The sequence below is a fragment of the Pseudopodoces humilis genome, chromosome 3 (genome assembly GCF_049639895.1).
Source record: "Pseudopodoces humilis isolate 2021_Gansu_Grassland_sample_001 chromosome 3, ASM4963989v1, whole genome shotgun sequence".
Classification (NCBI taxonomy): Eukaryota; Metazoa; Chordata; class Aves; order Passeriformes; family Paridae; genus Pseudopodoces; species Pseudopodoces humilis.
Window position 1 is genome coordinate 103,576,915 of NC_142202.1, and position 18,107 is coordinate 103,595,021.

Sequence of the window (18,107 nt, forward strand, 5' to 3'; positions counted from 1 at the left end):
CAGAGCTTTAGATTGACTTCTAGTGAAAGACTGAAGGAATTTCAGAGTAACTAATCTTTCTGTGACTGTTGAGGTGATCTCACCTGTATCTAATGATGGTAACATACATGCACATGAGAGAGACATGGATCAGTCATGCAGCAAAGCAGATCCAGTGTCTAGTTAAGATATGGAAGGATTAGCAAGTGAATCTTTATGGAAAGAGGGGTACTTAAGCAAAACATGATGATTTCATGACATAAAAAGGTGTGCTATAAAGATCACAGGTTTTATATTTTCTTTTCTGATTTTAAATAATACCAGTTACAACAACGGAGTTTAATGGCATTATATTTATAATTTAAAATACCAATATATGTGAATTTATATCTCACTACACTCAGTGCTAGAGAGTAGGGTTGTATCATTTAATCTATGCCTTAATCTTCATGCAGAGGGCCCAGCTGGGCAAGGGAATCCTTTGTATCCTCTTAGAGTGCTGTTCTGTCCCAAGGTTTCCAATGTGCAATATCACAGAGGGAGGAGAAATGCACCAAACCAAACAATCTGAAACAACAATCCACCAGCTAAACAGAAAATGAGCAAATAAACAAAGAAGAACTCTTGAAGCTGTTCATCAGGATGGAAAAAAATATTTTTCTGATTTCTTCAAACAAAAATGATGTTTGAGATTGAAACATGCCACTCACTAAACCCAGAGCAGTTGATTCTCCTTGCCTACTGCAGCAACCCACAGCCCCAAAATTCTGTAAGCATGGAGATTTTCTGAATCTACACCCATCAGAGAACAACAATTACTTAATTTAGTGTCTATAAATTTAATCCTAGCAGCTTTCTGAGAATGCACTGTAAAAAGTTACTGAACTCTTCCAGTTGATCAGGATGTGATCATCTCCCCTTAGCATCTTATCACAGGGCTGATTTGTGTAATCTGACCTTCCAGCTCATGAGCTTTTGGCAGAAGGCTGATGTCAGCAGTTCTTCTCACTCTCATCCCTGTGCTTGCATGGTGTGATACCCACCAGAAAGCAAACCCTCACTCAGGCCTCATTTAATGGCAAGGGGAACAGAATACAGAAAAAAATTAGAAGCATTTACAGGAAAAAAATAGAAGCATTTGCTTGTAGTTGTCAGTGAGCAAAGCAGGAGAAAAGCAGAAATTTGCTTTAATTTTTAGCTTTTTAACCATCATAATGATGTGGTTAGGGGAGTTCCATGGACTTATTCTTAAGTGAAATTCAGTGGGTGTGAACAGATCCTGTGAATACCTCAGTGAGTCCTGCTAGGGCTCCATCAAGAATCAGTACATCTCCCTGGAGCATGGCAGACTTTTCAAAAGCAGTAAATTGCAGATTTTGGTCCTTAAAGGACTTTGTTAATCAAAGTTCTACATCTGCAGATTTAAGCATTTATACAAGTTGAGCTTTTAGCTAATATTTAAATAGGGCTTGGAATGTTGTAGGCAGCCAAAATTAGTCTTTCCTCTTAACATATGGTATGGTATAACAGAACATCTAAGCCTTTAATCTTGCTAAGTAGGAGAGAGAGAGATAAATCAAACATTTTTTAAGTAAATAAGCAGCTGATAGCAATATTATATGCATGTGAATTACAGCAGCCAGTGTTGGAGAAGCTGTGTTTTTCAACTGCAAGGAAGAACTTTTATATTATGGATTGCTCAACAAAATCCAGGTATTTAAGAAATCCCTTGGAATGAAAGCTAAACTTATAAGACCAATGATTCCTTTTAGCGCTCTGCAAAAAAAAAAAAGTACATCTAAGTATGCCAAACTGTAAAAAAGTCACACAGATCCAGTGTGTGACAAACCATTAGACAGTAAACCCACAGACATCAAAGATTTTGTTCATAAAGTTAAGCACAGGCATTTAGTTTGCAGAGCCAGAACCAGAATTTCATTTTGTGTAAGTTTATTCTTTGCCTTAGACAGAGATTTCATGGAGCAGATTGAAACTCCAAGGTTTCATATTCAGCTTCAGGCCATTCTGATGTATTCATTTGAATTCAAGATGAGGAAAATCTCTACAAAGTTTTCTGTAATTTCTCTGAATTTTTATTTTGGGCACAGTCAATTGCATTCCTGACCTTGCAAACACTTTATGCATGTTCTTAATTTTGTACAACCCTTTGATCTGTGAAACCATAAAAGTTTACTCTTGTGTGTTAACATTTGAAGGACCAGACACATCAGAGTAGCAATATGTGTTTACTTTGAGAAATAAAAAGGAACAACAATACCAGAAGCTGGAGTATTTCACAATCTAAAACCAGACAAATTCTCCTTTGGGGCACATCTAGCAAATCTCCGTTCCCACGCTTTTCTCCAAAATAGCACTTGAAGTTTAACTACTGAAGTCACTAGGTAGCTGCTTTAAATGAGGAGGTCTGTTTTGAATGCACTGCTAAATCTCTACCTTTCTGAAGTACAGAACTCCAGGACTCTTTTTCTCCCACAGTGCAAAGGTGGAAGGACACGTGGGACTGCCCAGGTGTGCCTGGCTGGGACAAACCTGCCTGTGAGGGGAAAGAAGTTTAAGGGAGAAAAAGAAGGAGGAATTAAAAGGAATGAACTCCTCCACAACACAGAAACTGTGATTTGTGTCATATAAGAAGGGACAGTTCTGCAGCTATTTATCACTGCTGGGGCTGTGTCCTGCCTTGCTCTTCCTGCCAGAAGGGGGAGAGAGTGGCATTGTGTAATCAGGCTTCTGCTGGTGCCCTGCAGTACCAACCCACTCCTGTGTAGGAGAGAACCAACAATACAAAGTAAAGCATGCGTTTGCCTTGCTACATCTGCACAAGCCCTATAGATATCAGTCAAGGTGTGAATGGACTCTAAACAAACCAAGTGGATAGATATCGTCAGTCTTCCATGGCTAAAATCCCATTTGTTTAAATATCTGCTGCTTGTTACTAAAGCCGTGCCAAATATAAGATTGCACTTGGTAAAAGATAGAAGTAATGTTCTTAATTAAAACAGATTCTTAGAATATTTTTTTTGATAAACAAGTCTCAAGACAACTTTGTTCCTTAATGAGGAATTCCTGTTGATTTTTTATTAATATGGCAGATTTTTGTCACTTGGAAAAAAAAACGAACAAAAAGACTATAAAGTCTTTTTATCTTTATTCCATTTTCCTCTGGCTTCATTTAAAAAAATCATTTCCTTATCTGCTGTGCAGCCTCTGCTCAGTCCTTGTCAGAGATGTGTTTCTTCTTTGGCACTATCAGTATTAGTACATTTGCTGAAGTTAAGCTATCTCTGTTGTCTAGAAAGCAGTTTCTTTGCTGGCTCTAGACTTAAAAGGAAAACAAAAAAAAAGCTTGGCAAACTTATTTTTAAACAATGCCTGGTATTTAATGAAGCATTCGCAGCTGTAAAGGATGCAATGCCACAGGTGAATTAAAAAGCTGTCATTAAATCTGAGTTGCTCTCAGAAGTGTGTTTTTGCCTTCCTGATGCTCTGGTCCCATCCTGACACTGCCATCTCCTCTCTGCCAAGCAGTAGCAGGCGACGAGTCTCTCGTGCTGATTTCTCCTTGGAAGATCAATCAGTAATGGTGAAACTGGGTACAATCCAAGAGTAACTGTGCTTCATTTACTGTCTTGGGCCAGAGGCAGTCAATCAACAAGCATAATAAAAATTTCCTTCTGTGTTTTCCGTAAAAAAATTGACTGCTTTAAATCAGGGACCAAACCAGAGAGCAAAGCCTTCAGCTTTTCACATAGTCCCTAACCCTCATTTCTTCTTTCTATACAGAATTTGGCATAACCTGAAAACTGACTGTCCCATGCTTCATCTTAGGTATTTCCTGGCATGCAAAGACAAGTGCAGCCCTGCCCCACACACAGAGGAATTCAGGAGGCCTGTTTAATTATCCTCCTGCATAATGCTGTCTCTAAAATAGATTTCTTTATGAAACATATATGCTACTTCACCCTCAGATTTCACAGATTCTCTGTAAAAGATGGTTAACAGCCTGAAGAACAAAGCAAATTTTCAAATGTCAGAAGGATTTGCATGACAACATATTTGTGAGATTGTTGTTATGAGAGGGTAATTTCAGCACCATAATAATTTTTAAGTACATAAAAAAAAATAAACCTTTCTCCTCAACAGAACAATGTTTCAAACTAGGAGGCATGGGGATGTAAAAATTATTTTGGCCAGAAGTACTTTCCTCTGCAGGACATATAGTATCATTTAAACCTTACAGGACATGGTGATATTCATACAGCAATTTTCCAGTCCTGTCTTGTGTTGTTACCAGATATTTCTCCACTTCTCTTTTTGTGCTTGTGGAGGGAGGGAATGAAAGAAGGAAGAGAACACACTTCTAGAATGAGATAATTTTCTCCTACTGATTGAGAACAAAAAAGGCTGAGCTGAGTTCTTTGACCCCTCCATCATATCATGGGTGTCAAAAATAAGATGAAGTTGGGAAGAGTAAGAATGAGCCAGCTCTGTCAGAATAGAGGAAATAAAAGCAACCCAAGTTTAGAGCACCATCTGGGAGAAAGGCACAGGGGGAAATGGATATTGATTTCTTTTAGTTTTCACCTGGCAAATGAAATCAAGTTCACTCCCAGAAGGCAGCTTGAAAATAAGTCTTCTAAGACAACAACTTTCCTGGCTAGATAATCAAAAAGGATGAGAAATACGTTCAAAGGACTGAGCTTTTCATTTTGGGTATGTCCACAAAAATGGGTGCAGGCTGTATGTTGAATGGCCCAGACATGAACCATCTGTGATTTGGAAATTACTGAGCTGTCCTAGCACCCAGTTCTAGTGTAAATAGACACTAAAACATACTAATGTGCTGTGTGCTGTCTGAAACAGAGATAGATTATGTCTGTCTTCTCAGAGAATAGACAGAAAAAGGTCATCCCCTCCATACAGTCATGTGCAGCATTATCGTTAGCTCATAATGCACATTAGCCAACTAAAAGGAAACATTTCCAGGAAAGTAATGGATCTGTTAGTTCCTCTGGTTCAGTAGCCAACTTTTCCTTTTCTTCCCATGATGATTAGTTCTCATAATATATGAGAGAAGTAATTCCCTTTGTCTAGAAACATTAAATAACCATATCATTAGTAGTTCAACACTTGGCGATTTGTAAACTAGGTATTAATGCTCCAAAACAAAAAGCCAGTGGCCACCTAAGACATTGCAACAAAACCGCATGGCCAGTCGGGACTTTTAAATACTGAAGGGAGAGAGAGAGCTTCTTTTTTCTTTTGTAAATTAAATACTTTTCTGGCAACAATTTTAACAAATTCTTCTCTTTTTAGTGACAGCTCTGGATTGCTTTTTCACCATCTTTGCATACAACTAAGATGCTTCTGCCTCCCAAACAAACAATGAATATTTGGAACTTCAGGCAAATCAGTGTTTGGTGACATGCTCATAAAACCATCAAGGAGCTTAGATTCTATCCAGCAGCTGATGTTCACCAGCCAGCTCATTACACCTTTGCTAAGAACTGTGCACAACTTTTCGATTTCCTTTTACCGGGGCCTGGCCCCAGAAATGGTGTCAACAGCAAGGCAAGAGAAAAAAGATGGGTTTAGAGCTCTCCTTCTAAAGATGGGGTTACATGAACCTGACTCCACATGAGGTAGTGGGGACAGCAAAAGTATCTAATTTTCTGAGGAAGACAGAAAAGCAGGCCAGCTGGCAGCTCCTGAGGACCACAGAGAGCAGGAAAAGAGCCAACTGGAGCAGATAGGCTGAAGGCTTGGGAGGTGCTTGGAGAGAGACCGTGGGAATGGGCAGAGGGAAGGCTGCAGAGGTAGGTGGGAACCGTATTCCAGAGCTTTGGCTGGTGTGAGTAAAGAGCTTGCTTCTGGCTTGATAAGACCTATCAGACATGCTGGTGAAGGGATTTGGGAGCAGAGGGACAGGAGGGAAAGGAGAATCTAGCTATGACTTTAATGAGTGGAAAAGCTAGATTTGAGAAAATCATAGAGCCAGCATAAAGAAGCAGCCAAGAACTGAACCTGAGTTTTACTGGATGGAATTTGTAGAATTTTGAATAGCAAAAATGAATAATTTGACTCCATTTAATGAAAGGGCTCGCATCAGAAATAGGTATGTCAATTTTTGTATGAAGGCATATATTTTGCTGTCTAGCTCCACACCAGCATACTCAGAAGTGGTAATTTCACAAGTTCTGTTTTAAATCATACTCCTCCAAGTTATTGTAGTGTGAAACTTGATCTGTGCTATAATTAATGACAGTATAGAACAGCTTAGCTAAGGAAACATGGAGTTTGAAAGTGTATAATTAGAAATTAATTGCTTTAAAAGCCAGTATTTTATCATAAAATATATTATGAAAGCAAATGTAGGTGGTGTATAACAGATCAAGTGACCATAATAATCTCTTCTGGTTTTAGTATGCAGAAAATGTATAAGGGGAGATCTAAATTTGATACCCTGAGGACTGTTCTGTTTGGCTTCTTAGATGATTTAAGGAGATGCATGGGCAGAGCCAAGTTCAAAAATAGATGTGAAAGAGTGATGTGTGAGGTGGTTCTCTTTGGTGCCATAGAAAGGCCTTACATAAAACTAGGTCAGTTTTCCTTTGGTGATGGGAGGTGTGTCTCACCTGCCTCAGTAACCTGTGCCTGCTCTAGAGGAAGTCCCATTTGCCTCTCTGTTGTTCTTAAAATTAGGGAGATTGAGTCTTTTAGTAGATGCCTTAAATGACACTATATTTTCCCCAGCTGACTGCACAGTAAATGTACAAACCTCCTTCAAAGTGACTTCCTTGCTAGGGATATACTGTTGTCTGGATCCTTTGCTGAAGGGTCTGTCATGAAAATCTTGCTCAGCCATCCCATATATGTCCTATCCATGGAGACAACCTGAAGCAGCATTTTGTCTTAGGCCTGGCATTTGTGAAATGCTTGTTAAACTAGCTCAGATATCATTAGATGAATGCCAAGGGAATTTAGGAATTCCAGTTAAATGAACACTCACAAGTGATTCAATTAAGGAATCTCATGAGATATTTGCAGTGCCAGAAGATGTTGGTTTTTTGAGATTCAGGAGCCCAGTTTGCATGAAACACCATTTTTTTAGAAGTAAGAGCAGATTCACAAATCCATGCTGCTGAACTATGAATATTTTTTAAATGTATAACTTGTAATTAATCTGGTCTTTGTGTTCTGTTGTCTATATTGAAAAACTTTTCCCCCTGCCCTTATTTTTCAAAGTCTTTCCCTATCTTCACAAAGTTCACTAACAACCTGAGCACAGTTTGATGGCTGTGTTTTTCCATGAATCACAGCTAGAAGTTCTTGTCTCATGCTTTATGAAACACAGAGTCAAAACAGAATAGCAGAGGGAGTAAAATGTAAGGTCAGACAAGCAATGGGCAACAGGACTAGGAACTGAAGCCAGACAACCTTGTGCTTTCATTGCAAGGTCTTCCTCCTCCTCCTCCTCCAGCCCTTTTAAGCAGAAATGCCTAACACCTCGGTGCTTTCAGCAGGTTTCCATACTAGGCACATCTCTGGAGGTCAGAGGAGGGTGGGAAAATCTCTTTTTGTCAGTGCGTGGGAGGGCCCTGACAGCTGCAGGCGGAGCTGGGGCCCATCTAAACCAATTTGGCAGCTCTTGCTGTGCTCTGGCCTCTGGAGATGGTGACCTGGAATGCAAAGCCTCCTGCCTTGTGTGGTCTTGTGCCTAAACATGCTGCACGAGTCTAATGCTAGTCTTGCATGAAGAGGTAAGTTAGAAATAGAAATTATTCAGGTATGTAGAAATCTTAATTAAAACCCATGAGCTCAGCACAATCCATAAATATCTCAATCTAGCTTCTGGGATGAAAGTTGGAGAAAAGGAAAAGAAACTATGAAATGAAGGAAAGGACTACCTTACTACAGCCAATTACTGTGAAAAGAGTAAATATGTTTTCGTTGTAACTTTGAAAAATAAAAGTTTTGGCCTGGTCTCTACTGTGGCATTATCTCAGACTAAGAAAGAGGGTGATGAATTTGTTGGGATACTTACTGGAGAAACTGCTTGATTGCAATCTGGCCTGCTGCTTAAGGAAAATAAAATTGAGTTCTCATCAGGCAACAAGCCTGTATAAGTTAATAGGCTTTAATAATAGCAGCTCATTACATTTTTATAAAACTGCCTGGGAAATGAATGCTGGAAATACAAAGGAAAGCTCTAAGGGATCACAGTTATAAAGCAAAGATAACAATATTACAGCATTTCAAAATAATGCATACTCTATACTGGATACCACACAGAATTTAGTGACTGGGATTAAGGCCAAGTAAGCCTTTTTGAATGGATGTCCAAAGCAGATGGGAGACCTGACTCATATTTTGGAATAAAAAAATGATTTCTGGGACAAGGTGTTTGGGAAGCCTGATAGCAGTCAGAAAATTAGGGGGTACTAGCCTCTGTGGATGCTGATGTATGGTAACAATATTGTGGTCACTATTACAAAAGTCACATTTGCCAGCAAATAATACTAATGATAGTCATACTTTTTGTATCCAAGGCACACCACTTCTTTCCCATGGATTTTATTACCTCTGTGCAGTAACTGTTGACAAACATTTACATTTTTGAAAAATGATGAGCACTGTGTTTGTGAACTTGGAGACATCGCTGTTCCCAACAACTGGTCATTAATCAAAGCTGTGGTGAAGGAACTCTTAGACTCAGTGGAGGTAAGAGCAACAAGGGGAGAAAACTTTTGAATGGATGCATGAGCAAACAGCACACACTGCAGAAAATAATGCTTTTATCAATGAGGTCAGTCACATTGCCTGTAGTAAGAATCAAATTTAGGGGTTTTGTGTGGGAGCCAGGGCTCCCAAGCCTGACTGATGGAGGAAAATACCTCTAGAGGCTGATGCAGAATATCCAAGTTGTAATGCAATTTGGATACTAATTTAGATGCCTTCTTTTTTCCTTTTGCTATACTTAGAACCTCAGCAGGTACCTAAATTAAGGGATTAAAATTAGTAAAGACAAATTACATTCCCTCTGCTCCAGTGTGTTCAGTGCCATGAAATGTCTCTGGGGGCTGTGTGTGCTCTGTACTTCATAGGATTTTTTTTTATACCAGGGACAGATTTCCTCTGATCCCGTGTCCTCAGGGGTAATGCTATATTTTCATTAGTGTTTCAAATTTGTCAGGTTGTCATGGTCAGTTGCTGACTAGAGATGAGGCTTTCACGTGACACTCACTGACTTCTGGAATAGCAACGTATCTTACATTCATCTCATTTGAGGGGTTTCTTATGGGAGTTTTTGATGACAACTCTGAACATGTGTGGCTAATTCTTGCCTGATAAAGTCTGGCTGTTTTGTCTTTGAGGAATGAAGTCATAAGAGATGGACTCAAACCAGAATGTGACACATTCCTTGGAGGTGGAGAGATGCTTCATCCACCCCAGCAAGGAGACCTGAGGGCAACACCAGAGCCTTGACATTGAAACATTTCAGAAGGCAAGGTTCATGTCTCTGACTTCAGCCAAGACTGAGTGTGAGTGCTCATTAAATATTAAATAATAGTACGGTTCAGATCTGAATCCAAACTTCTCATCTTGCACCATTCCACCTAAGCTGGTTATGAACGGGAACACGGCTCGGAAACCCCTTTGAACTTTGGAGGAATTTTGGTTCTGGATCTAAAAGCTGAGTTCAGTAATGTGCAGCAAGGGCTTTCAGTCAAAAGGGAAGCATGAAAGGAAATCATTCAGGATTATTTTTGTAACATATTCGAGTAAACAACAGAAGAAAAAAGTCAAATCATCTGTGACTTGTATTCTAATTGCCAAAAATTATCTAAAAATACAAATTAAAAATATGAAACAGGTTTGTGTGAGTACACTTGAACCACTATTTCACAAAAGTTTCAACTGGGGGAAAAAAATTTATAACACCACCTGCTGTTCAGCTGGTTTTGACCTGACCCCTTTCTCCTTTTCTTGTTATTATAAACAGTGAGCTCTTTAAGTGAGAGCTGTTTAAAGGATAGGGGGCTGTAAGTGTTCCTTCCTAGATCCCAGATGCAGTGGGAGACTGATGGGCTTTTTGATCTTTATTTTATGAGTGTCTGATAAATTGCCTCTGGCACCTGGCAACTGAAATTTCACTATCTGAAAACTAACCCTTATGTCAAACAATGTGGCTAGTCTCATACTCCAAGTTAAAGAGCTGCATGCATTTAAGCACAGGATGTTTTCCAACATTCAGTACAGTATGTGGTGAAGCCCTGCTTCACATATTATTATTAGACAGATCCTCAGCTGATGTAAATTGGCATAACCTCATATGATTAAAGGAGCTGAACTGTTTTACATCAGCTGGCAACCTGGTCCAAAGTGCAACACACACACTTTTGATTTAAAATAGTATTTTGTATGTGATTCTTCAAAGGTTGGTATGTTTCAGCTTTTTCAATATATTGCTCTGCAGCCTCTGTTTTTTGTTTCTGAGGCAAGTAAAAAAACCAAAAACTTATTAAGATAAAGGATCAGGGGTAATGTTCTCTGCTCTGCTTGTTTGTTGGCTGCTTTAGATGGAAACTGAGCTATCATGTATTTGAAATCAAAGTCTCAAATGGTGCTCTGGGTAACGACTACCAAACTGTGTTACTACTTGTGCCCTGGGAGAAGACACCCTGGTCCCCACTTTGCTTCTCATGTGTTCTGGCAAATGATAGAAAACTCATGCCTTTTAAGTCAGAATTGAAAAGATCAGCAGCAGATCTGCCTGGAATACTGGGATTTCTGTCTAGTAGTAATCCCAAAATTTCATATTTTTCTCATCCTCTTATGCAAAAAGGATTTGTGAGGGAGAACAACAGAAATGGAGGAGAGGACTTATCATGAGGAGCAATAATGGAAACAGTGGGAGACATACAGGTGAATTGGAACCACTGTAAGGAAATTAGTGTAGAGTAATTCACATATTTAAATAAACGAGAACATGGTGCAGTCCTGAGTACAGAGGTTATAGGACCTGTTCTGTGCATGGGCAGCCAAGGGTGGCTCAGAAGTTTCTGCTGGGTGAATGGGTGGGAGGTTTTCAATGCTCCCTTAATCAGGGGAGTCTGGAAATGTCAGCTGGGTGAGACAGAGCATTAAATAAAGCACGGATCCATTTCCTGTGACAAGCATCCAAGAGACATCCAAGTGTGACTGGATCTGCAACCCAGCCCTGTGCACAGTCATAATTGTTTTCTGTTGACTAAGGCACATCCAAATTGTAGATTTCTCCAGAGAACATGCCCTCACCTACCATGTGTTTCTTCATTTCTTGCTGCCATCCTCTGCTGCCCTGACATACCCTGCAGAAGGGCTGGGCACTGACTTTGGAAGGACGACAGCATCCAGCACTCAACATTGGAGTGCAGGTTAGACTGCTCCATGGGAGACATCCTGTTGGAGGATGACATCCCACCCAGAGTGCTAATAAGATGGTTCCTTTTACAGGAAAGCTCATGCTGGCAAATTGTCTTTGAAAACAATGCTGTTTGCTTAGAGCAGAGCATTCTGTTTCCTCGCAGGACAGGCAGCGTGGCTGGCAGGGTGCTGTGGGAGGGCTCCACACATCCAAGCTCTGGTGCAGGCTTTGCCTCCGGGCTTGTGCGGGGGTATGGATGAGCACCCCTGGAATTACTTTGCATCTCTTTCTACCCCCAGCCTTGCCTTTTAAAGTGGGATCATGTAAAACCTAGCACAAATTAAGCCTGGAGCTTAGAAGAGGCTATTAGCTGCTACTGAAGCACAAATAAAAATAATCCATAATTCTTCCATAGAACATTTAAAGCGAACAGTCTGGGAAATAAACAGCCACATTTTACTTCACTAAAAAATCACATAGGACAAAAGGAAATGCAGATGTTCTGACTGAACCGTCTTATGAGTTGTTGACTAGTTAATTAATCAAAGTTGCCTAGTGATTTATTGATTAACAGAACTTCTGCAGTCATGAACACGTCAAATTTCACAATGGAAAATTTAGCAATGGAAAAAGTCTGGTCTTTTAGTTCTTTCCTTAATCAAGACAGAGAATAGCATGAGAACTGAAGACATTTCATGTATTAAGCTTATGCCAGGCAATCTAATTATGTGATAGTATTGCTTAGGCCATTTTGATTGTTTTTTCCATGCAGCTTTTTTTCAAGTGGAGAGATTTTTTTTTCATATTTTAACAGTGCTAGCAATATCCCCCATATAAGTCCTGTTATGTCTTTAAGTGCATACAGACAAAAGTATGCAGTATTTCCTGTGATTGTAGTGACATTCAGTAGTCTAATGAAGGATAAATCACAAAGGGGTTACCTTTCCTGTAGCTGGGAAAATACAGATGTAAAATATATTTAAATTTTCGTGGAAGACCTACCTTAACTATCAGTGTTGTTTTGCTTCCTACTCATCCCTATGATAAGAATAACATGATAAGAGCTATTTTTTGCAAACATTTGTCCCTCTGTAAATTTTTCTATAAGTATTTAATTAATAAGTGAAATAAGCTAATCAAATATGTTCATTTGAATTGTTACTCAGAAGACACTGAGGTCTGTCACTATACTTATATGTCCTGGAAGGTTAAGTTTCTCTGTCATAAAGATGATGAATAGGAGGCCAGTCCTGCATGATCATAAGCTTCCCCTTTGTATTTGGTGAAAGTCAAGTGTAAATGAATCTGTTTCTCCAATGTGCAGGTATATCACAGAATCATTGGGCTTTAAGGGACCTTCAGAATCACCCAGATCCAATCCCCCTGCCATGGGCAGGGTCACCTTCCACTAAATCAGGTTGCTCAAAGCCCTGTTCAAGCCCCTGGTCTTGAGCACTTCTGGGGATGGAGCATCCACAGCTTCTCTATTCTGGTGCCTCACCACCCTCACAGTAACAAATTTCTTCCTAACATCTAATCTAAACCTACTCTCTTTCAGTTTAAAACAGTACCTCTCATCATATCCCCACAGGCCCTTGTAAAAAATCCCTCTTCTGCTCCATTGTAGGCTCCTGTTCTTCAGGCTCAGTAGCCCCAGCTCTTTCAGCCTGTCTTCATAGGAGAGGTTTTCCAGTCCTCTGATCATCTTTGTGGTCTCCTCTAGACTTGCTCCAACAGGTCCATGTCCTTCTTATGTTGGGAGCCCCACAGCTGAGTACAGCACTCCAGGTGGGATCTCACAAGATTAGAGTAAGGGGGGGTGGTGTAAATCCCTTTCCTCCACCTGCTGGACATGCTAGACATTGCTGCAGCCCAGGACACAGAATCACAGAATGGGTCAGGTTGGAAGGACCAGAGTCTTCTGGTCCAACCTTCCTGCTCTAGCAGGGTCATCCCAGAGCACATGGTGCAGGATTGTGTCCATTTGGTTCTCGAATCTCCAGTGAGGGAGACTCTACAGCCATTCTGGACAATTGGTTCCAGTGCTTGATCACCTTCACAGAGATGCTTTCCATCAGGTTGGCCTCCAGCCTATAATGGTGGCTGGGTTATTTTTCCCCACATGCAGCACCTTACATTTGCCTTTCCTGAATTTCAGATTGTTCTTCTCTTCTCATCCCTTCAACCTGCCACGGTCCCTCTGAAGGGGGGGACAGCTGTCTGAGATATCAGCCACTCCTCCTGGCTTTGTGTCATCAGGGAAGTTGCTGAGGCAGCCTCTGCCCCTTTATCCAAGCAACTGATGAATGAGTTAAACAATGCTGGGCCCAGTATTGAATCCCCAACTGGACCCTGTGTCACTGATTGTGGCCTTTGGGGGTCTGCTGTTCATCCTGTTCTCAATCCACCTTAATTCACCTCCCTCTCCTCCTCAGTTTGCTTATGAGGATGTGGTGAGAGGCAGTGTTGAAAGCGTTGCTGAAATTGAGGTAGACAATATCCATTGCTCTCCCTTCATCCATCCAGCTGTTTCATCTTAGAAGCCACTCAGATAGGTCAAGCATGAATTCACGTTTAGTGAATCCATAACTACTCCTGATCACCTTCTTATCTTCCATGTGGGCAGAGATGGCCTCCAGAATGAGGTGTTCCATCACCTTTCTGAGGACTGAGGTGAGGCTGGCTGGCAGGTAGTTCCCTGGATCCTCCTCTTTGCCTTTTTTGAAGAGTGGCATGACATTTGCTTTCTTTTAGTCCTCAGGCACCTGTCCTGATCTCCATGACCACATAGTTGGCTTTTTGGGTTGTGAGTGTACATTGTCAAGTCATATTGAGCTTTTTGTCCACGGTCACTCTCAAGTCCTTCTCTCCCGGTTGCTTTCAATCCATTCTCCACCCAGCCTGTACTTGTCCTTGGGACTGCCCTGAGCCTGCTGCAGGACCTTGCTTTTGGCCTTGCTGATCTTCATGGGTTCAACCCTCAAGTCTGTCAAGGTCCCTCTGAATGGACTCTCACATATTGTAAACATCTCTGAGGACAATTGTGCACCAGACTGGGTAAGATATTCTGTATCATGCAGAAATGTCCTCCAGCAAAACATGGAGAGGTCAGAAGGCTCATCAAAAGATATGATGACTATCAAAAGAGGTTTTCCTAACAGTGTCCCAATGTCAGCATCTGGTAGAAAGCTCACTTTCTGGTTTCATAACTCTTCAACAATGCTAGGTATATTGCATTGCACTCCATTCTTTCATAATTATTGTATAATATTTCACAACATATTATTTTACATGTTGTTATTTATACAAGTCTGATTCAAGACAAGGAAAGGTGATTTGAATTTGACTTCATTACATCTTCCTGGCTTCTGGAGCAGCCCATGGGAGCAGCTCCCAGCTTCAAAAGTGAGTGGCCCTGATGCTACTCATTTTGACACAAGTGCTGAACTAATCCTTGGCTCAGTAGGTGCTGAGGGAATTCCATCAGATCATTTACACACACCTGCACTTAATGAACTTAAAAAATGAGGTAATACCGTTTTAATGACTGAAATTCTCAGATTCTTGAGCTGATAACTTGGTTTGAGGAGGCAGTTACTGTTTTCCCAATGGGAAGAAAGAAAATATTTTTTTTTGCTAATAGTAATATCTGGATATTCAATCCACATAATTTTTTAATATAACTTTGAAGTACCCATGATAAAAAAAAAACTGAATAGCTTTTTTGAATAAAAATGTGCAACATATATAAAAAAAGGAGGTGTATCTTAAATATAAATATTAGAATACAGAAAATACAAGTAATCTGAAGGGATAGGTCTATTTTTAAATATATAGGGATATAGTCTTGTGCATATATGTGGCCTGTATTGTACAGATAAAACTTCCACATAAATTAGTAGGAAAGAATTATTGGAATAAGTTAAGAAAATGTAACTTTATTAAAGAGTTGACTTTTCATGTTCCAACCATGAAAATATTATTGTATTCTTTTAAATGCTTGGACACAAAAAAGAATTTTTAAAGTGATTGTTTTAGGGACTTCTGCTCAGTGGCTAGCTTGCTTTCTTTGAACCTGCATTGCATCTGTCTTTGCACACATAATTTCTTCTAATGTCCATAAAAGCTCTATGAGAAGTACAGGTATAGGATGCACATTAATTATCTGAGGATTAAAAACCAACAGTGAAATGACAAAAATTTATTCTCTTCCAAAATCATAGGGGAGACTTCTAATGAAGATTAAAGTCTGGAATGTACAAAGAACTACTCCTGTATCTGCATTCTGTTAGTTTGTGACACCTCAAGCCCTCACAGGGTAATAGGCTCTTTTATAGGGTGACTGCCACTTTCCTCTGGGGACCACAAAGACCACAATGCTCTCATCTATCTATTAACAACCAGCAGGGAAAGTTTATATCTGAATAATGAAACAATGCATGGTCTTCAAAATCCTCTCCTCCTTTATTCCCTGTTTCCCAGGATTAATTTTCTCCACTGGACAGTTTGTTTCTGTGCATGAATTTTATTTGACTTACCCATGCCTCTTGAATCACTGTGGTCACTAGAGTCACCCATCTTCCTGAGCTGCAGCCTGCCTAAAGCCAGCACTCTACACAGGCCTCAGTTAAATCTGCAAAGAGAGGTAGAGAGAATCAGGGCCTTACAATGCTAAAATTAATAATAGTTTGTCTCTTGTTCTATAAAAGTTTGACATAGTATTTCTTACACCTATGGGTTGCAAAGGATCTACTCCAGCAGTAAAGATTACACCCAGAGTTCACAGGATTTGGCTCTGATTTTCATATGTTCTGTAATGCATGCTACAAAAAGAGGTGCTTTTTTGGCTCACAAATGGAATATTTCTTAATAGAAATGGGAAACAAATGCTGCAGCCTCTCTTTGACACCAGCCTGCAGAACCCTGTCTGGGGGCACAAGGCATCAATGTTGTGCAATGTTTGAGATGTATGAAGGGGAATGATCTTTGGTTCAGCTGAGTTTTGGAGCCTGAGCCTTGTTCCTGGTCCCAGGAATGGAGGACAGACCAGCTGTCTCCAGACAGCTTTCTCCAGAGATATCTCCAGAGATCCCTGCCTACCTGGGCATGCAGCTGCTGCTTGGAAGAGCAGCACACAAAGGCCATTGATGAGCAGAAGCTTCTCAGTTGCACAGACATTCTGGTTTTTGTTCCCCAAGGACCTTCTTACCTGTTTTTTCATTCTTTTCTCACCTTACTTTCCTTTGTTAATTTCTCTCTTTTCAGGGGGAGCTGAAGAAAATGGAATGAGACTGGAGTTTCCTGAGTGCTTCCCTTCCTCTTGTTGGCTTTGTGCTGTAAGAGGACATGTCACCCTCTGGTCCTGAGCTGGACACTGTGTTGAGCAGTGGCTTTGAAAATCCAGGTCTGGCAAGAGCCTGAGGAAGTCTAACCTTTGATCATCCACACGACACCATAGGTGATGTGTCATCACAGAGTCAGGGACTGCACTTTTTAGTCAGGGGTTACCTTTAATCTCTAATTTGGCAAAACAAAACAAAATAAAGCAGAAATTCCCCTGAAGCATTTAATTTTTGCCTTTAATGCCAGAGAGCTTAAGTGTGGCAGTTTGGTGATGTGCTATGCAAATTAAAGCTGTGAAAAAACAAAGCTAGTTAAACACAAATTTTTCTTTAGCAGGTAATTATTCTTAGCTGTTTCCACATGCCTCCTTACATCCATGAAACCCTGGTACATTACAATGAAAGACTTATTTCAGAACTCACACATGCACTATTTTGTTAACAGTGGAAGCACAAGCAGAACATCTGGGTGCCAAGTTCAAGGAAAGTGCAAGATTTTTTTCTGAATTCAATGTTGGTGTGTCCCATCATGTAACTATGATATATGATAAAAGGAAAAATCACAGCCAAACTCAACCTTGTTCAAAGCAAGGTGCTAGTGAAAGGATGGGATGGAAAATAAGTACTAATGGATTAATGTTCCACGATAAATGTTTTATTATAAAAGCTAGTGAGTGATTAGATAATTCTTGCTTCCAAAAGCAGGGTTTAAATATTTCTGCTTGGCTAGAAACCAAAACAAATACATCACTTAACTATCTGGTTTATAGGAACATCTATATGAATAAAAAAGTAATAGAGACTTGGTTCCTTTTGTACAGTAGGTGTAATAAATAGTCAGCTATAGCAATGTGCTGCTTACTGTTTGGAGCTCTTACATTACATAAAAAGAAATTATTACAAGTATTAAATGTGCATCTGGAATTCTCCTCCATACAACAGAGCTACACTGTTACTAATTAAGATTGTTTTCAAAGGGTTCAACTGTAAAAGTTCAGGTACAGAAATCTTTCTCTTTAAGGACAATGAAGATACAAACATAAAAAAAAACCCTAAATATTTATATTTATAAAATTTATACAAACACTTTAGCCACAACAATTTTCATTTCCACCAGTACAGCAGATTTTGAACACAGGTGGACTTGTCAAAATGATATAAAGATATTAAATATAATTCCTTATAAAACTTTGTTTCGGTAAATATTTTTATTAATTAATGGATCTCAAAAGACTTACGGAGGAAATTAATTTTATCCCTGTTCCAGTGGTGAAAAAGTCAAGGTATTTGGAAAAAAACATCTTATTCAGCACCCTCCAACAAATCAGGCTGCAGATGTCTCAGATCCAATTTAATACCAT

At 39.9% G+C, this 18,107-nt stretch overlaps 1 long non-coding RNA gene across 1 annotated transcript; it reads left to right on the top strand.

The window, feature by feature from the left end:
- Positions 1-7,648: 7,648 nt before the first annotated feature.
- On the top strand, positions 7,649-16,745 carry LOC148184714 (uncharacterized). The gene is made up of 4 exons (XR_015772110.1): positions 7,649-7,757; positions 8,547-8,718; positions 9,372-9,539; positions 16,670-16,745. It is a non-coding gene; the product is annotated as an uncharacterized LOC148184714 (long non-coding RNA).
- The last annotated feature ends 1,362 nt before the right edge of the window (positions 16,746-18,107 follow it).